The sequence below is a fragment of the Camelus ferus genome, chromosome 8, assembly GCF_009834535.1.
Source record: "Camelus ferus isolate YT-003-E chromosome 8, BCGSAC_Cfer_1.0, whole genome shotgun sequence".
In the NCBI taxonomy this organism is placed as follows: domain Eukaryota; kingdom Metazoa; phylum Chordata; class Mammalia; order Artiodactyla; family Camelidae; genus Camelus; species Camelus ferus.
In genome coordinates this window covers 54,796,034-54,801,060 of record NC_045703.1, presented here as the reverse complement: position 1 = coordinate 54,801,060, position 5,027 = coordinate 54,796,034, and the positions used below count along the sequence as shown (strand labels likewise).

Here is a 5,027-nt window from a genome sequence, read left to right as displayed (position 1 = left end):
ACTTTTTAGGGATTACTTGTAGCTCAAAATCAGTTAAGAAATCACCCTCATAACCTAATATGTGTATCTGTTCACACAGGTTTATATAGAGGGAGGGTCCAAGGAAAGCTTTTTTGCCCTAGAGGGCAGTTGGGAAGATTAAGATTTAAGTGAAAGAAGTAGGTAAAAATCACTCTTCTTCCAAAAAATTGACGCTCATTACAGATTTTCAAAATTGCCTTAGAGGTGAAACATAGTGCGAATGTGTTTCATTAGTCAGATTTTTTTTTTTTTTTTTTTTTTTGCTATTAATCTGGAAGAGTTGTTATTTGCAGGCCGGATAAGCAGCAGCTACCAGCAGTTGTACTGATTTTGCTGACTACAACAGTTTTTTCAAATTTCAAATTGGACCGTATTTGCAGTAGAGAACCCTACTAAGTTATGAGAGTTCTAAATACTAAAGAGTCTACAAAGAGTCACTGAAAAGCTTTAGGAAAAGTAGTGCCGAGTTCTGGTGTGAGTCACCGGCTAGATCTCATGTGGATCTGAAATATCCCCCTCACTACTTGAGGTCTGTCGGTAAATTTGCCAAAGCTACTCATCCTGCTAGGAGTGCTCCCTCGGTGTGCACATATCCACACCCAGCGCATCAGGCAGGGCTCAGAGTAAGCCCACTTTGCCCGTCCCCCTCCAAGATACAGGCTGTAGTCTTCCTGCTCTGAACAATCCCCATGCATGGCTTCCAGGCAGCTCAGATTCTGCATTTACTCATTATTTCCTTCTCAAAAACTGCCCCCTCTGCAGTGTCCCCAATCTCTGCAAACATCACCAGTGTGCTATGTTAGAAGAGCCAGATGGCCTGGGGGTGCCAGTGTCTTAATGATGTTAAAATATCCCTGGAAGTGCGGCAAGTCGAAGGTAATCCACTTACTAGAATTGTTCTCGGGGAGGAAACTGTGTGTTTTTTGAAAAGAACTGCTTCAGTGGATGGGTGACTGGTGAGAGAGCCCTCCTAAAGCATTCTACAGTAACTAAATCATTGCTAAATTTCTTCTCCCTGGCGAGTAATTGCAGGGCTTTTGTTTTGCTGGGGAGACTACATACAGGAGTTTGGGACTGGATCTCCCTTGCTCTGAGGAGTAGAAAATAGGCAGATTGCCACTGTCTGGGGTCTTTTCCCCCACAGCCTTCAGCCTCTGGTCTAAACAAATGTTGAGCAATATTTTAAAGATATTTCAGAGGTCTTAAACGCTAATCCTTCAGAGACCAGGCATGTAATTAAGTAAAACTGGATGTAAGGTCATAGGGTTAGATTAGCTCTATGACAAACTATAGAAAATGCCCTACATAGATGTATTTTAATTCATTTTAATTCATATTTTTAAAAAATTGTGTCAGCCAAAACAACATCAGTCCTATATGCTAGCAGGCTGTCGGTTGGGACTTTGGGATTATCCTTTTGAAAGAGTTCCATGTTAACATCTTCTCCAGGGTGTCCAAAACACCCTGTCAGGCCTGCTTCAGAATCAAATCTCCTCCTCCTCCTCAATCCATAGGAGCTGAGATTACTTCCGCTATAATTGACAGCTGTATTCCTGGAAGCAGGATGAAAGAAAACATGAAGACAGGTCGAAAGGGCACCTGGACCCTGTCCTTTAAGGAAGATTTGCAGAAGCAGCTACCATGTCACCCTCCCACCTTCACCTCGCTGGCCAGCACTCTTGCATGTGACCAAAGTGAAAAAAAAAAAAAAAGCAGGCTCCATTCTGGGCCTGCCTGGCCCCAAATGAGGGCTCCATTGCTATGGAAGGGGAATATTATGGGTTGAATTGTGTCCTCCAAGGAAGTACGTTAGAGTTCTAATCCCCTGTGCCTCAGAAAGTGGCCTTATCTGGAAGTAGAGTCATTGCAGATGTGATTAGATAAGATGACATCATCCTGGCATAGGGTAGAACTGTAACCCAATATGGCGTCCTTAGAAGAGGACGGAGCCACACAGCGAGAATGCCATGTGAAGATGGACTGGAGACTAGAGTCATGACAAGCCAGGGAATTCTAAGGACTGCAGACTGCCACCAGAAGCTGGGAGAGGCCTGGAACAGAGTCTCCCTCACAGGTCTTAGAAGGAACCAGTCCTGCTGACGCCTTGATATCGAGCCTCCAGAACTATAAGACGGTACATTTCTGTTGCTTTAAGCCATCAGTTTGTGGAACTTCGTTAATGGCATCTCCAGGAAACACACAGGGAGAAAACAGACATATTGGGAGACCACTAGCATCAGTAGTCAAATCCCAGTAGCTCATTCTCTGCAACATTTCTCAATGCCGAGCCTTCATTTTTTATTTCTACTGCTGTCGCCCTACTGCATGAGCGCTGTCACGGATCTCCCTGCCGCCATCTTGCATCTCCCTGTCCCCCTGATCACTGCCACCAGAATCATCTTCCTGAAAGTATAGGTCAGCTTGTAACATTCCTCTCCTCAAAAATAGTCAGTGACTCCCCATGGCCTACAGAAAATCTCACTCCCTTGGCTTGCTGTTCAACATCTTCCATTTATCTGACCTAAACCCAGTGTTTTGACTTCCATTACTGCATCTTTTAAAATAATTGTGCATTCCATTATCATAGGAATACCCTTCCAAAGTCAACATTTACTTTCACTCTTCCATGCCCCTCAGTCACTAATGATTCATAAAGCACCTTCTCCATCTGTCAAAATTCTACTCATCTCTCAAAGCCTAGCTCTGGCAAAAAAAATTCTTTAATAATGCCTATATTTGCAAACACTTTGCCAGCTAGGTAGCACTGTCACATTATACTAAGTGGCAATCATAGCATCTTTTCCTGGTGGGGCAGCCTGTGAGTATCCCTGCATAACCACCGTCACCCTCCTAGCTCCTAGCAGGAGGGTGCCCTGGGATGCCCTTCCCATGGAAGTAGCCATTTCATAGGGAATAGTCAGCAAGCATTCTCTCTCTTTTGTAAGTTGGAAAGTGTATTCCCCAATAGTTTGAAATTATGTGAAGCAGCTAATTAAACAATCCCCTTGGGTCCCAGGCTCTTTATCCAGAAAAGGTAAGCCTTTGGGGGAACTGGTATCACAGAAAATGTGGAATGCAGGGATGGTGGGATGGGTTGCTACTTCTTACCATATTAAGGAACTTTTCTCCAGAATCAAGGGCAGCTAAAATGTCTGCAGGCCATTTATTGGCCCTCTGTGTTAGTTATCTTCAGAGCTAGTTAAAAGTCCATTTTAGAAACTAGTATAATAAACTTCTAGCACTAAAGAGGAGTTCAACAAAAGTAAACCAAACACCATCATTTTGTTTTCAGGAAACATGATTTACCACAAGAGATGGCAGCATTAAGCAGCTTTGCCAAATGCCAGAAGCCAGTTTAAATGAATGTGAAGTTGACCAACTGAGAGAGGAGAGAACCCTGGATTCCCTCATTCTGAGGGAAGACTCTGGTAGCCAAGTGGACAAGTTGGAGCCCAGGTTGGTTCTGACACCTCATCCCCGACCCCAGAAGCCGAGCATCCACTTTGGCATTCCTCTCAAAAATTCATGTGTCAGAAAAAGCAGATGAATTGCTCATATCGCTGGCACCTGGACTCTGAACACGGAAGAAGGTAACAGAGGATGTTTGGAAGGTCACCTGGGAACACAGTGATATGGCTGGGCTAAGCCATGATTCTGTGTAAAGTCGGAATCTGCTGAAAGGACCTCTGAGAAATATTTCACTAGTACAAGCCCCCTCGTCCCTGTTCTTCCTGTTTCACTAGGTATATGATGACTGGAGCTGCAGGAGCCGTCTTGTAGCATGAAGAAGAGAATCAGAGAATCTCAGAGCCATCTACTCTGATGTCCGTAACCTGCTGAACCAATGCCGGCAGTGGCCTCCTTCAAGACTTCTTGTGATGTGAGAAAAATATCCCCCGTTTGTTTAAAGCAATGTAGTAGGGACTTCTGTCACGTGCTGCTAAATGATGATACAAGGAGCTACTTGGGTTGATTCCTGACATGCTTCAAAAAGTGCTGAGTCATAGAATAGAGGATAGTATTAAGGAGATCAGGGTTCAAATGTATGTATTTTTTATTTAATAAACACTCATGTAACACTTATTGTGGACGAGGCTCTGATCTAAGCACTTTGCAAATATTAACTTTTCTTAGCCTCACTGAGGATGGTTACTATTGTTATCTGTATTTTACATAAAAGGAAATGGAGACACAGAGAAAATTAGGTAAACTGCCCAAAGTCACACAGCCAGCAAATGGCAGAACTGGGATATGAAACCATGTGTTTTGGGTTCTTAATCATAACACCATGCTCCCCGATGCTGCCAGTCAGTGCGAATCACACCCCAGGTTTGATTCTCCTTCTGCTACTGATCAGCCATGTAATTTTGGTTGTGTTTTCTCATCTGTTACAGTTCCCACCTCCCCTCACAGGCAGCTGCCTCCTCCACCCACACTAATATCTGAAACATATCATATGAAACAGAAACAACATCTGTATCTCAGCATCTTTGTGGACATCATTATCTGATGCATAAAGATGAGAAAATTTTACATATGAATTCCCTGAGCCACAAATCATTTTATAATAATTGTCATAAAACTTCCATTATTGACAGTCTTTTTGTTATCATTTGATGATGTCATTTAGTTTCATAGTAACTGAGGCATCTGAAGTTAACTTTCAAAAATTTGAGCTATCTTCTTTTAATGAATGCTTTATCAGTACTTACTTATGTTCCATTTCTTCATCATCCCTTTCACATAAACTACATTTCATCTCCAGATTATGAAACAATAATTATATTGTTTCATTGATTTTTCAAAATTACATAATGATATTCCTTTACATCTTGCTTAAACTGATGAATTATTTTCTTTCAACATACTCTTTTCTTCTACTTTAATATATATTGGAAAACTTATACTATGGAAAATATACTGTGGAAAACAGTATGGAGATTGCTCAAAAAATTAAAAATAGAACTATCATATGATCCAGCAATTCCACTCCCAGGTATTTATAC

General features: G+C 42.0%; 1 long non-coding RNA gene across 1 annotated transcript; it reads left to right on the top strand.

Annotated features, from left to right (window-relative positions):
• The first annotated feature begins 210 nt into the window (after positions 1-210).
• On the top strand, positions 211-4,422 carry LOC116665428. The gene is made up of 3 exons (XR_004322039.1): positions 211-897; positions 1,536-2,155; positions 3,314-4,422. It is a non-coding gene; the product is annotated as an uncharacterized LOC116665428 (long non-coding RNA).
• The last annotated feature ends 605 nt before the right edge of the window (positions 4,423-5,027 follow it).